The following is a 16,758-nucleotide window of genomic DNA, read 5'->3' on the forward strand; positions in this document are numbered from 1 at the left end:
GCCGAGTCCATCCAATTTTGTTTTGGCCAATGTATTAGAATGCTGATGGAAAATGCTTATTAATCTATTGTTTTGATAAAACTTCAAAGAGAAAATGATCTTGTTAAAAACAAGATTCACCACACATCCGTGATAAGTGGATACAAAGTAAGTGTTAACATTACTTGGTTAACAGTCACGTCTACATTTTTAATGGTATTGGATTAAGTACAAGATTGAAAATAAAGTCTATGTCTTAAATTCATGTGCAAATCCAATTTTTAATCTAAAACGCCTATTTGTTTGTGCAGATATAATAGTGGAGGTCATTTTTTTCTCCAATTCTAGACAAGAAATGGACTATTGGATTTTTCATTTTTTTCTCCAATTCTAGACAAGAAATGGACTATTGGATTTTATTTAGAATATATGTAAATGTATTAGATTTGTATTTTTATAGGTTATTGTATTGAATTTGTATTATTATAAGTGTAATGTACTCGGTGTAGATTTTTATAGGTTAATATATTGGAATTGTATTATTATAAATGTAATGTATTGGGTTTATTTTTTATAAGTTAATATATTTAATTTGATTATTATAAGTTCAATGTATTGATAAAAACCTGGATTTTTTTTAATTAAATAGAATATTTTGTTGGAATTTTGTTGAAAATATTTCGTTGGAAATAGGTTGGAAACATGATATGCTGGTATTCCGTTGGAAATATTCTGTAGGAAACCTAGTTGGTATTTTGTTGGAAATTTCCTACGAAATATTTTGTAGGAAATATGTTAGACGTATCGTCGGAATTTTGTTGTTACTGTGTTTCCCACGGCCTTTTTTCCAACAACCCAATTTGTTGGAAGTGTGTTGGTAAACCCTATTTTTAACATATTACCAACGCAATAGCTTTTAGGTACTCCTATATTTCTCTAGTAGTGTGATTTCCCTTATTTAAAGGGATAATAAATTTTTTAATTATTTACCATAATTAGATGTAGTTAATATTACTATTATACCCTTAGATTATTTATTAATGATTTGCTTTTTCTTTTATTCTTATTGGTCCCTACGTCCATACAATATATGACCATCTGTGACAACCCAAAATTTCTATCATGTACAATAGATCAATTCAATCAAAGTTAGACTCGTTTCGCTATCTTTTAGCACCATTTAGAGTCCATTTGAGTGTTCTAAACCTAGTACAAACAAGGTAGGAGCCTAGAAATGAGATAACACGATGCGTATCAAGCAAACTCGGGCCAAACACTCCAACACATGGAGTGTGCGGCCGCACACTTGAGTGTACGGCCACACACAGGTGTGTGCGGCCGCACACCCATTCCAGCCACACACTCCCACCTTTACATATGACCCTTATACATTTTTGAACACTTTTTCCACTCCTTCAAAGCTGGAACTCGTTTCTCTCTCAAGTATCATTCAAATTTTCATCTTGATCTTCATAAAAGTAAGTGATTCTTCCTTTTGATTAGTTAATACACTACCATAACTAGCCTTCCCCTTTGATTTGATCCATGAAAACACCTAGTTGGTGTTGGATCTTCAAGAACACCAAGAACACACACTAGTTTTGGGGCCATAATCACCCTTTCAAGCCTCTATAACGTGTATACACTTATCATAACTTGTTATATGCCAAGAACACTTAAAGATATGCATGAAAAACGCCATTTCTCATGATCTTCAGGTGTGTAGGGCCGCACACACCATGTGTACGGCCGCACACACCATGTGCAACCATACACACCCTTTTTAGGTCCTAAAATGGCAATGAACTCCATATAAGGCTAGAGCATGAAGTAAGAAACCTTCCTAGATGAGTCCTAAAGCATTAAAATACGTTTTTACACACTTCATGGGGAGTGTGCGACCGCACACACACCATGGCCGCACACACACACAAGTGGTGTATTTTGACCATACACTCCCTTGTATAGCCAAATACCCAGTATATACAATCATATATGGTTGTAACACTTCAATATAAGTGTTTACTAGTCCCTAAGGTGGTCCAAATTCAATAATTAGTAGTTACTAACACTAATTATATACGTACATATGTCATTATATGGTTAATAGGATTTGTTTGTGCTCAAGTCCGCAATTGACACTCAACTTCCTAAACCGATCTTACAGTCGCATCACTCACTACAGGTGAGTTCATACCCCTTAATCAACCTTTTAAATGATTTTAAATGCTTTTATGGGGGGTGGGGGGAATACAAGTTGAATCAATATAAGTGTTTACTAGTCCCTAAGGTGGTCCAAATTCAATAATTAGTAGTTACAAACACTTCAATATAAGTGTTTACTAGTCCCTAAGGTGGTCCAAATTCAATAATTAGTAGTTACAAACACTAATTATATATGTACATATGTCACTATATGGTTAATAGGATTTGTTTGTGCTCAAGTCCGCAATTGACACTCAACTTCCTAAACCGATCTTACAGTCGCATCACTCACTACAGGTGAGTTCATACCCCTTAATCAACCTTTTAAATGATTTTAAATGCTTTTATGGGGGGTGGGGGGAATACAAGTTTAATCATTATAGTTGTAATATCAATCACATGTGATTTATAACTTGCAAACAAATGGACTTACTATACTTTTAAATGTTTTTCCAACAAACTATTTCAAGATGATTATCAAACTCTTTTCCATGTTAAACTCTTTATAAAACTCGGTCTAAATCACTAAATCTTTACTTTCAAATCTTTGAACTGATATATTGTCAAAACCATGTCTAATACATATATAGTTATATAAATAAGGTTTGAAGGACTTAGGACTGATAACTCACTTTATTTCCTGTTCTTTGTTTGGTTGTGGACTTAGAGTACCTTGTTATTTGTCCGAGTGTCGTTTTACAGCTGTCAATCAGTATGGTTACAAATCTCATCTTATCTTATAATTCATTGGCTTTAAGATAAGTAGTACTACGGTTGTTTCCACATACAAAACTACAGTTCCATAAAGTTTTCCCTAATACATTTACTTTTAAACATTTTCACATTAAACGAAAATGTATAAACTATATTTTGATAACAATAGTTGGACTTGGGAAAATACATACTATTACAAACAAACCAACCGAACATTAGGGTCTTGGTAGAAGACTACAATTTAGTAGAAAATATGGGATTTTCTAGGAAGATACTAACATTGTACAAACGGTTTACAAACATTTACATCGAGCACTTTGCTACAAGAAAACACTTACAAACTTATACATTCAAACACTTACAAACATTTTCATACAACCAATGACACTAAATACTTATGAACTCACCAGCATTTTATGCTGATACTCTCTTTCAAAATAACTTGTATTCTCAGGGAACCAGTAAGACATGTACACCCATGCAGCTTTTGAAGGACGGAGTGGATTCCAAGGCTCGTCTTTATTTTTTATTGTACATTTTTTGTGTCATTTAAACTTTACAAAGGAACACACATGGATGTAACTATTATATTAATGCAATGGATGTTGTTGCTTGTTTTACTATTATGCATTGTTATGAGACTGTACATGACGTCCTCCACCCCAGAACGTTTCCACCGTTCTGGTTTTGGGGTGTGACACCATCCACATATAAACCTAGCTATATATATATATATATATATATATATATATATATATATATATATATATATATATATATATATATATATATATATATATATATACCCTTAATTTTTTGTACAAAAACAATATTAGTATTAAAGCTTTAATAACTAAACATCCACATCTATATATATATATATATATATATATATATATATATATATATATATATATTTGTCGGCATTGTGAGCATTGGCATGCCAAGCCTATCTTCGATCATCTTGTAGTATGTATTTTCAGTTTAGATGTAAGTCTTTAGCATTTACTGTATAGTGGTATTTGCTACCGAATGATTCAAGCACTATGAAGAACAATTAAAGTTGTATGTTTGCTAATATTTGATTTAACGTAATATATTGCTAATGTATTATTTAAAAAACAAATCGAGTATTTTGGTATACCCGATTCTTTTTACGCCTACCCGATACCCGAACTAACTAAATATTGGGCTTACCATATACCCGAATTTTCATACCCGATACCCGATCTATTCTATGTGAATTTGAAACGGTTAGGACGGGTAGTTCAAGTTTCGGTTATTTTTGACATGCCTAATATGGGTCTCCATTTTATTCATCCCTTCTAGGTATTCATGGGTCTTAAAAACTAAGTTATCGTTGACAAGTGGATTTTGATCTCTTAAGCTATCAATGCAACATGTCGTTACAACATGTTTTTAGTTGCAAGGTTATGTTTATGTTAATTGTACAAGGCTAATGTACGTTGCATATAGATCGATTGGTAGAACTTGTGAATTTGATATTGATAAAATGTGAGGAACAAAACATCCCTAGAAACGTTTGCTGACGGGAAAAATAAAAACCTACTAATGTCATCAACCAAGTTTTTGTTTATGTAATATCAAGCTACCAAAGCAAAATACATGACACATATTTTAAGACCATTGTTTTATAAACACTGCATGTGGATCAGCTCCACCTTGATATGGATCCCCAGATACATAGAATCCGTCAGGTGTTACTAACCAATAACAATGTGTAGTACCCGATTCTCCTCGATAACATATGTTACGAATGCGGTTGTCATACAAAGCTAATCTTTGAAATCTTGAACCCCACCAAAAGTAGCCATAATAAAGAGTGACACCATCTATCCTGGCACAAAAAGACCAGGTGTAATTTCCATTGAATGGAATGGTATGATTCCTAAAACCAGTATCTCCTGATTTGATATGTGCAACAATATTACCAAAGACAGTACTCTGAACAGAAAGATCCCACTTTGTAGTAAAACATGAATGAGCTATCAAAGCGAATGAGGATGCCAGTACTACGAAGATGAATACATTATGCATTGTAGAAGACCAGTTAAGAGTTTACATATCATTTGAGCATGCAGCTTCTTTCTATTTATATGTGTTTATGAAGGACGATGGCAACCAAACTTTGAGGGATTTCGGGAAGAGTCTCATCATTGCACTTTTAATGAGGAAGGCGTTTCATTCCCATGGCAGATTCTCATTAATCCCCTTTTAATGCCCTTTTCTAGATTCTCAATTTTTTAATTGTTTTTAAAAAATTGTTAGTTACAATGGTGTTTGTAAATTTTTTTTGATAAATATATTAAATTTTGAAATAACACCCATTTTGTAAATATTTTTAACACTATACCTATTTAGTAAATATTTTTTTTCAAAAACACCATTTTTGTTAAAAAAAACTCCATATTTTTGATTTAGTTGTTTTTCGTACAACTTACCTTTTACGTTATATGTTTACATAGGTAATTCTATCATATTTTGGCTTTGTAAAGCTCATCAGTTTCATCGATAATTCTATGTTATTTCGGTTTCCGTTCACAACTATATTTTTATTATGTAATGGGTGAAGAAAAAAATGTCGTTCATGTGGAAGCATGTTTGAGTTATGTATATGTGTATCTATTGATCTATTTCTGACAACACTTAGTAATGGTGGTTGCTATGACAAAATTACCCTTTATACCATACCCTGAACTTGTTGAATTCGCTCAATTCTCACCAAATTACCCGTGATACCTATTTAAGGATATTGCTTTGCCTATATTTTTTCCTGTGTAGGATGTAAAAAAATTTAATTTTATATATGTGAATATTAGGGATTTAAATCTTACAAATATTTAAGCATATTAATGACATACCTAATGAAAATAGTGTATGCTTGATAGTAAGGTGAGGCGGTTTTGTTTGGTTATTGATCAAAATCGAACCATAACCGTTGCAATCGGTTAATACATTTTAGTAGCCATTGGGTATTAGTTAATAATAGTTTCAATTAACAGTTTGTCGGCTAATTTGGTTTTGTTACGAGTTACTATTGGTTAACCATAAAAATTAGAATTTACATAAATATAAACACTATAAATTAATGAATGAAAATCAAGTCTCTTATTTTTATTAGAGTAAATTACAACAACATATACCAAAATGCACGTTTAGTCGCTATTTTCAAAAATTAACTCGGGTCGCCCCTTATTTTGTTTAAACTTGCACGTCTGACCCCTCAAGATCTAAATTGACTATATTCCCCATACCACATGTAATCGCCAACTTTACGTGTTAAGACATCTCATTAGGGTTATATCTGAGTGTGGAAGTCATTTTCTTAACCATTAAAGAGCTTAATATGGATCTTAGAATAACAAAACCATCATGCATAACATGTTCATAAAATCATGGTCAAATCAAAGTATGTCAATAAACATCAAAATACATCAGAGTCGTATAAAATACAGAATAATGTGGTGTGTGCATGAACATATATATATATATATATATATATATATATATATATATATATATATATATATATATATATATATATATGTGTGTGTGTGTGTGTGTGTATGTATGTATTTGTACATGTAAGCATGTAAGTATAAGGTTTACGATTTAGTGTTTAAGGTTTAAAGTATATATACGACATATACATATAATAATAATAAAATAATAATACATTTGTATAATGACATAACTAATAATAATGCTATATTTTGAATAATATAATTTTAATGGTAAACTAACAATAATAATTATATATTTAATAATTATATTTATAACTCTAATAATAATAATAGTTATGATTTATGAAACCAATATAAAATAAATTTGAGTTCCAATCTTACAAAATGAATTTCTATTTTTTTTAATCTTCTGTCGGAAAGCAGTAGGAGATTTCCAACGAAATACCTACAAAATCCATAAAAAAAGCGGTCAAATACGTATCGCTTAATTTTCGTGAAAATATTGAAATATTGCGCCTTTTCCGTTCCCAATCAATTGACACCTTAATCCTCCATCTTCTCTCCTTTTTCTCCCTTTCACGTCTTCAGACAGAAATGAATAAAAAAACCCTAGTTACTCTCCTTGAGACCACCATCGAAGCAAAATTATTGTTGCTCTCTTTCACTTCACCCCTGTAGTTCGCTTTATTGTTTCTCACGTTGCTCCCCCACCATCAACGACGATGACTGTCTCTCATGTTGCTCCTCTGTCTACGATTGTTATCAACTATTACTTCTCGCTATCATCTGCCTATCATATCTACTTTGTCACTCACCTCAGTCGTTCACACCTTCGGCTCACTCTTCTCTGACGCTCACACCTCCGGTCGGTCCCTCAGGTGATAAAATCACTGTGACCTAGATTATTTCTTGTTATTTATCTATGATTTAAGATTTTTATTCAGATTCTTGTAATGTGTCGGTGAATCATTGTTTTCATTTATCTGGATGATACTTGCTGTGAATCTGTGAGTTTGATACATGTTATTGTTGGTTTGTTACTTTTGTTACAGATTTTTGAGTTTGATACTTTTGTTACAGATTTGTGATTTGGCTCTTGATTATGTTCTGAAAACTGATTAGCAACTTATTCTGGTGTTTCAAATTGTTCATAGTGCCAACCCAAAAACACAACTTATGGTTATGTGTTGGATTTTAATTTTTTACCTGAATCCCAGATCATAGCACCAAGATTTCCAAGAGATGTTGAGCATCCAACTGCCAATATGAGACATGTCAAATATCTTTTATTTTATTTTCAATTGATATATAGCTACTTATTACTTTTCTCTAATTACAAATGTTGAGTTATATAGAATCTTGTTGAATTGGTTGAGCTTCAAGATAGAGAAGTAGGAGATGGCACTACTATATAGTTACTCAAGGTATTGTTGCCTAGTCCATCCATTTTTGTTTTGGCCAATGTATCAGAATCCTGATGGAAAATGCTTACTAATCTATTGTTTTGATATAACTTCAAAGAGAAAATGATCTTGTTAAAAACAAGGTTCACCACACATCCATGATAAGTGGATACAAAGTAAGTGTTAACATTACTTGGTTAACAGTCAAGTCTAAATTTTTAATGGTATTGGATTAAGTACAAGATTGAAAATAAACTCTATGCCTTAAATTCATGTGCAAATCCAATTTTTAATCTAAAACGCCTATTTGTTTGTGTAGATCTAATAGTGGATGTCATTTTTTTCTCCAATTCTAGACAAGAAATGGACTATTGGATTCTTTTTAATAGGTAAAGGTATTGGATTTTATTTAGAATATGTAAATGTATTAGATTTGTATTTTTATAGGTTATTGTATTGAATTTGTATTATTATAAGTGTAATGTACTCGGTGTATATTTTTATAGGTTAATATATTGGAATTGTATTATTATAAATGTAATGTATTGGGTTTATTTTTTATAAGTTAATATATTTAATTTGATTATTATAAGTTCAATGTATTGATAAAAACCTGGATTTTTTTTAATTAAATAGAATATTTTGTTGGAATTTTGTTGAAAATATTTCGTTGGAAATAGGTTGGAAACATGATATGCTGGTATTCCGTAGGAAATATTCTGTAGGAAACCTAGTTGGTATTTTGTTGGAAATTTCCTACGAAATATTTTGTAGGAAATATGTTAGACGTATCGTCGGAATTTTGTTGTTACTGTGTTTCCCACGGCCTTTTTTCCAACAAACCAATTTTGTTGGAAGTGTGTTGGTAAACCGTATTTTTAACATATTACCAACGCAATAGCTTGTAGGTACTCCTATATTTCTCTAGTAGTGTGATTTCCCTTATTTAAAGGGGTAATAAATTTTTTAATTATTTACCATAATTAGATGTAGTTAATATTACTATTATACCCTTATATTATTTATTAATGATTTGCTTTTTCTTTTATTCTTATTGGTCTCTACGTCCATACAATATATGTCCATCCGCGTATAAACCTAGTCATATATATATATATATATATATATATATATATATATATATATATATATATATATATATATATATATATATATATATATATATATATATATATATATATCCCCTTAACTTTTTGTACAAAAACAAAATTAGGATTAAAGCTTTAATAACTAAACATCCACATCAATATATATATATATATATATATATATATATATATATATATATATATATATATATATATACTAGTGGTAGACCCGCGCAAAGCGGCGACGGGGAATAATTTATTTCGACGATTTGTTTTTCTTTTACAAAAATTTTATGATCCATTTTTTGAAATTAAAGTATTTAGTTTTACTTGTTTCGTTTGTTTTAAGCCAAATTAATTAAAAGGAAAAAAGAAAAGATAAAAAATTGGTGGGAATTTAACCCATGTTTGAACGTCTTTTTTCGATACAAAAAATTGAATTATAAATTTCTCTTTTAATATTTTTATTTTCACAGCTTATCCGTAACTTATGGATGATGCAAATGGAGTCCCTCTTTATAACCGTAGTTAAAAACAAATAGAAAATAATGATTTACAACAATATTTTTGCAATAGCGTTGTGTTTCTACAGAAATAGAAAATGAGATCACTTGATGTTGTGAAATCACTGAAATGTACTTAAAATGTACATGTACAAAAGAAAATTGAAACACAATGCAATAATTGTCATAAACATCTATAAAAAAATGAAGTACAATGCTATAATTTTCAAATACCCTTAACATCTTATAAACAAAAAATATATGAAGTACAAAAACATCAACCTCATTTTACACGTCGGGCATGTCCCATATTTTCTAAAGTTTTTAGATGAAGACTTTGATTATTTTGTGTTAAAAATAAAAATATATTATTGTTATGGATAAAAAGTATGTATCGTAGTTTTATGTTAAAAATCAAAACACGTGATATTTTCAAGTTTTTTTTTTTTAAAAAAGTAGAATAAATTACACATCTAGTCTTACTATTAGATTTTGACATGATTGTCCTGTTGTTTACATTTGTTCTAAATGATCTTTGGTGCTAGATAGTTTATTTCGGTTTTTTGGCGGACTTTTATTGCTTTTAATTACTTTAAATATTATATAAAAATGAAATTTATATTTGTTACATTAAACTCAAATGAAAAAAAAAAATCATATTCTTCATGTGAAATCAAAATTACAAACAAATACATTAACTTTATCTGTTGCAATATATTGTAATTAAGCCCATATTCTACTCAAACAAAACACATAAACACATCAAATCTTTTCAACGAAACAACTTTGACTAATTTTATCTTATATAAAAAAACTAACTTTAAATTTTAATTTTAAGTAACATTATCCTCTTATAATTGAACGAAAACGATTATCATTTACACTAACTGTAAAGATACACCAAATAATATTAGTTTTAGTTATAAAAGCTAAAGATTTTAAAAAATAATTTGTTAGAATCCAAATGGTTCAGAACTTCAAATACAAAGAAAATCAAAAAGGCTATCAAAAAACCCCTTTTATCCAACCATAATAAGCTACATGAAATCAATAAGAATTTTGGTAAAAAATACTATCAGGAACTGTAGCATCAGATCTTGTGGTCAAGAATGCTACCTGGAACTCGAGCATCAGATCTCCATCAAATTTATCATAAAATCTGAAAGTTCAGAATCTTCACATCTACATGAAAATATATAAACTTTGGAGTGGGGTGGAACTTAGAAAGAGAGGGTTGTGGATAAATTTACTAAGCTTTTTAACTACTACACCATTATCCCCATGCCCTGGAATATCTTTAAATGTATTACCTCTATTCACCTCTTGCATTAAGAACTCATGTTTTCAATCTATCAAAAGCCATTGATCTTGCACAAAGAAAACAAGCCAAAAAAAGAAGAAGATAAAGATAAATAGAGGATAAAAGAATAAAAACTAATATTACAAAAAAACAAAAGTTGCTTACAATTTAACGGATATCAAAATCAAATCTGCTTGTAAACATCTAGGATACCTATCTTCCTTAAAGAAACCCATTTCGCTGAAAAATCAGAAAAAAAGAAAAACTAAATTTTTATCTTTAGACATAGATATCAAAATCAAAAAAATGGAAATAAAATCAAACAAACTATGTTCTTGATAATACACCTAAATTTGTATCTTCATACACACACAAACTTGAATACATAAGGTCACAAAGAATTCTTACCAAAGACCAACTATCAACATCAAGCGATTCTGATGGCCTATGTGCACCAGACTCCATATTAACCTTGTACCAATATTTTCAAATTTTAGATATAGCAAACTATTACATAAAAGAGACGTTAGTAATATAATATGTTACTCTAAAATAACAATATAGAAACATGTAGAGAGAGAGAGAGAGAGAGATAATCACTAAAGTAATAATAATCAAAATCTATGAAATTTACTTGTATAATCACCAAAAAACCAACAAAAATGATAATAAAGTAGCTTACCACAATCAAATTGCCAATGTCAAACATGGGTTCTTTGGATTATTCTTAGCGAGACGAAAACATATATACTGAACATGTGTCTAGAATCCAAGAAACCTGCAAAATTGTTATTTAAATCAAAATCCAGATGGAGAGAGGCCAATGTTGAGCTTATAACCAACTCCTTTCAATTAGGGCTGACAAATATGTACCACACAAAACCAACCAACATGTTACCAACCGAACCAATTAAATCGGTAGCCAAGTTGTTTGGTAGTCAATATGTTTGGCTGGTAATACCATGTCAATTAAGTAGTCTTGGTACGATAACGGTATGAAATTTTGAATACCACGGTTGTACCGTACCAACCAATATATATATATATATATATATATATATATATATATATATATATATATATATATATATATATATATATATATATATATATATATATATATATATATATATCGGCATTGTGAGCATTGGCATGCCAAGCCTATCTTCGATCATCTTATGTATTTTCAGTTTAGATCTAAGTCTTTAGCATTTAATGTATAGTGGTATTTGCTACTAAATGATTCAAGCACTATTAAGAACAGCTAAAGTTGTATGTTTGCTAATATTTGATTTAACGTAATATATCGCTAATGTATTATTTAAAAAACAAATCGGGTATTTTGGTATACCCGAATTTTTTTACGCCTACCCGATACCCGAACTAACTAAATATTGGGCTTACCGTATACCCGAATTTTCATACCCGATACCCGATCTATTCTACATGAATTTGAAACAGTTAAGACGGGTAGTTCAAGTTTCGGTTATTTTTGACATGCCTAATTTGGGTCTCCGTTTTATTCATCCCTTTTAGATATCCATGGGTCTTAAAAACTAAGTTATTGTTGACAAGTGGATTTTGATCTCTTAACCTATCAATGTGACATGTCGTTACAACATGTTTTTAGTTGCAAGGTTATGTTTATGTTAATTGTACAAGGCTAATATACGTTGCACATAGATCGATTGGTAGAACTTGTGAATTTGATATTGATAAAATGTGAGGAATAAAACATCCCTAGAAACGTTTGTTGACGGGAAAAATAAAAACCTACTAATGTCATCAACCAAGTTTTTGTTTATGTAATATCAAGCTACAAAAGCAAAATACTTGACACATATTTTAAGACCATTGTTTTATAAACACTGCATGTGGATCAACCCCACCTTGATATGGATCCCCAGATACATAGAATCCATCAGGTGTTACTAACCAATAACAATGTGCAGTACCCGATTCTCCACGATAACATATGTTACGAATGCGGTTGTCATACAAAGCTAAGCTTTGAAATCTTGAACCCCACCAAAAGTAGCCATAATAAAGAGTGACACCATCTATCCTGGCACAAAAAGACCAGGTGTAATTTCCATTGAATGGAATGGTATGATTCCCAAAATCAGTATCTCCTGATTTGATATGCGCAACAATATTACCAAAGACAGTACTCTAAACAGAAAGATCCCACTTTGTAGTAAAACATGAATGAGCTATCAAAGCGAATGAGGATGCTTCCCAAAATCAGTATCTCCTGATTTCATATGCGCAACAATATTACCATGGACAGTACTATTAACAGAAAGATCCCACTTTGTAGTAAAACATGAATGAGCTATCAAAGCGAATGAGGATTCCAGTATTACAAAGATGAATACGTTATGCATTGTAGAACACCTGTCAAGAGTTTACATATCTTTTGTGCATGCAGCTTCTTTCTATTTATATGTGTTTATGAAGGACGATGGCAACCAAACTTTGAGGGATTTCTGGAAGATTCTCATCATTGCACTTTTAATGAGGAAGGCGTTTCATTCCCATGGAAGATTCTCATCAATGCCCTTTTCTAGATTCTCAATTATTTAATTGTTTTTAAAAAATTGTTAGTTACAATGGTGTTTGTAAATTTTTTTTGATAAATATATTAAATTTTGAAAGAACACCCATTTGGTAAATATTTTTAAAACTATACCTATATGGTAAATATTTTTTTCAAAAACACCATTTTTGTTAAAAACCTCCATATTTTTTATTTGGTTGTTTTTCGTACAACTTACCTTTTACGATATATGTTTTCATAGGTAATTCCATCATATTTGGGCTTTGTAAATCTCATCAGTTTCATCGATAATTCTATCTTATTTCGGTTTCCGTTCACAACTATATTTTTATGATGGAATGGGTGAAGAAAAAAATGTCGTTCATGTGGAAGCATGTTTGAGTTATGTATATGTGTATCTATTGATCTATTCTGTCAACACTTACTAATGGTGGTTGCTATGACAAAATTACCCTTTATACCATACCCCTGAATTTGTTGAATTCCCTCAATTCTCACCAAATTACCCTTGATACCTATTTGAGGATATTGCTTTGCCTATATTTTTTCCTGTGTAGGATGTAAAAAAATTTAATTTTATATATGTGAATATTAGGATTTTAATCTTACAAACATTTAAGCATATTAATGACATACCTAATGAAAATAGTGTATGCTTGATAGTAGGGTGAGGCGGTTTGGTTCGGTTATTGGTCAAAACCGAACCATAACCGTTGCAATCGGTTAATACATTTTAGTAGCCATTGGGTATTAGTTAATAATAGTTTCAGTCAACAGTTTGTCGGCTAAATCGGTTTTGTTACGAGTTACTATTGGTTAACCATAAAAATTAGAATTTACATAAATATAAACACTATAAATTAATGAATGAAAATCAAGTCTCTTTTTTTCTATTAGAGTAAATTACAACAACATATACCAAAATGCACGTTTGGTCGCTATTTTCAAAAATTAACTCGGATCGCCCATTATTTTGTTTAAACTTGCACGTCGGATCCCTCAAGATCTAAATTGACTATATTCCCCATACCACATGTTAAGACATCTCATTAGGGTTATATCTGAGTGTGGGACTCATTGTCTTAACCATTAAAGAGCTTAATATGGATCTTAGAATAACAAAACCATCATGTAGAACATGTTCATAAAATCATGGTAAAATCAAAGTATGTCAATAAACATCAAAATACATCAAAGTCGTATAAAATACAGAATAATGTGGTGTGTGCATGAAAAAAAAAAAAATATATATATATATATATATATATATATATATATATATATGTGTGTGTGTGTGTATGTATGTATTTGTACATGTAAGCATGTGAGTATAAGGTTTACAGTTTAGTGTTTAAGGTTTAAAGTATATATACGACATATACATTTAATAATAATAAAATAATAAAACATTTGTAGAATGACATAACTAATAATAAGACTATATTTTGAATAATATAATTTTAATGGTAAACTAACAATAATAATTATATATTTAATAATTATATTTATAACTCTAATAATAATAATTGTTATGATTTATGAAACCAATATAAAATAAATTTGAGTTCCAAGCTTACAAAATGAATTTTATTTTTTTAATCTTCTGTCGGAAAACAGTATGAGATTTCCAACGAAATACCTACAAAATCCATAAAAAAAAGCGGTCAAATACGTATCGCTTAATTTTCGTGAAAATATTGAAATATTGCGCCTTTTCCATTCCCAATCAATTGACACCTTAATCCTCCATCTTCTCTCCTTTTTCTCCCCTTCGCGTCTTCAGACAGAAATGAATAAAAAACCGTAGTTACTCTCCTTTAGACCACCACCGAAGCAAAATTATTGTTGCTCGCTTTCACTTCATCCCTGTAGTTCGCTTTATGGTTTCTCACGTTGCTCCTCCACCATCAACGACGATGACCGTCTCTCATGTTGCTCCTCTTCCTCCTCCACCATCGTCGTTACCATCTTTGTCTACGATTGTTATCAACTATTACTTATCGTTATCATCTACCTATCATATCTACTTTGTTACTCACCTCAGTCGTTCACACCTTCGGCTCACTCTTCTCTGACTCTCACACCTCCGGTCGATCCCTCAGGTGATAAAATCACTGTGACATAGATGCTTTCTTGTTATTTATCTATGATTTCAGATTCTTCTAATGTGTCTGTGAATCACTGTTTTCATTTATCTGTATGATACTTGCTGTGAATCAGTGAGTTTGATACATGTTATTGTTGGTTTGTTACTTTTGTTACAGAATTTTGAGTTTGATACTTTTGTTACAGATTTGTGATTTGGCTCTTGATTATGCTCTAAAAACTGGTTAGCAACTTATTCTGGTGTTTCAATTTGTTCATAGTGCCAACCCAAAAACACAGCTTATGGTTATGTGTTGGATTTTAATTTTTTACCTGAATCCCAGATCGTAACACCAAGATTTCCAAGAGATGTTGAGCATCCAACTGCCAATATGAGACATGTCAAATTATATCTTTTATTTTACTTTCAATTGATATATAGCTACTTATTACTTTTTTCTAATTAAATATGTTGAGTTATATAGAATCTTGTTGAATTGGTTGAGCTTCAAGATAGAGAAGTAGGAGATGGCACTACTATATAGTTACTCAAGGTATTGTTGCCTAGTCCATCCATTTTTGTTTTGGCCAATGTATCGGAATCCTGATGGAAAATGCTTATTAATCTATTGTTTTGATATAACTTCAAAGAGAAAATGATCTTGTTAAAAACAAGATTCACCACACATCCACTACAAAGTAAGTGTTAACATTACTTGGTTAACAGTCAAGTCTACATTTTTAATGGTATTGGATTAAGTACAAGATTGAAAATAAAGTCTATGTCTTAAATTCATGTGCAAATCCAATTTTTAATCTAAAACGCCTATTTGTTTGTGCAAATCTAATAGTGGATGTCACTTTTTTCTCCAATTCTAGACAAGAAATGGACTATTGGATTTTTCATTTTTTTCTCCAATTCTAGACAAGAAATGGACTATTGGATTTTTTTTAATAGGTAAAGGTATTGGATTTTATTTAGAATATGGAAATGTATTAGATTTGTATTTTTACAGGTTATTGTATTGAATTTTTATTATTATAAGTATAATGTACTGGGTGTATATTTTTATAGGTTAATATATTGGATTTGTATTATTATAAATGTAATGTATTGGGTTTATTTTTTATAAGTTAATATATTTAATTTTATTATTATAGGTTCAATGTATTGATAAAAACCTGGATATTTTTAATTAAATAGAATATTTTGTTGGAATTTTGTTGAAAATATTCCATTGGAAATAGGTTGGAAAGATGATATGCTGGTATTCCGTTGGAAATATTCTGTTAGGAAACCTAGTTTGTATTTTGTTGGAAATTTCCTACGAAATATTTTGTAGGAAATATGTTAGATATTTCGTCGGAATTTTGTTGTTAGTGTGTTTTCCACGGCCTTTTTTCCAACAAACCAA

This window comes from Lactuca virosa, chromosome 3 (genome assembly GCF_052849685.1).
Source record: "Lactuca virosa cultivar CGN04683 chromosome 3, Lactuca_virosa_CGN04683_v6, whole genome shotgun sequence".
Lineage (NCBI taxonomy): Eukaryota > Viridiplantae > Streptophyta > Magnoliopsida > Asterales > Asteraceae > Lactuca > Lactuca virosa.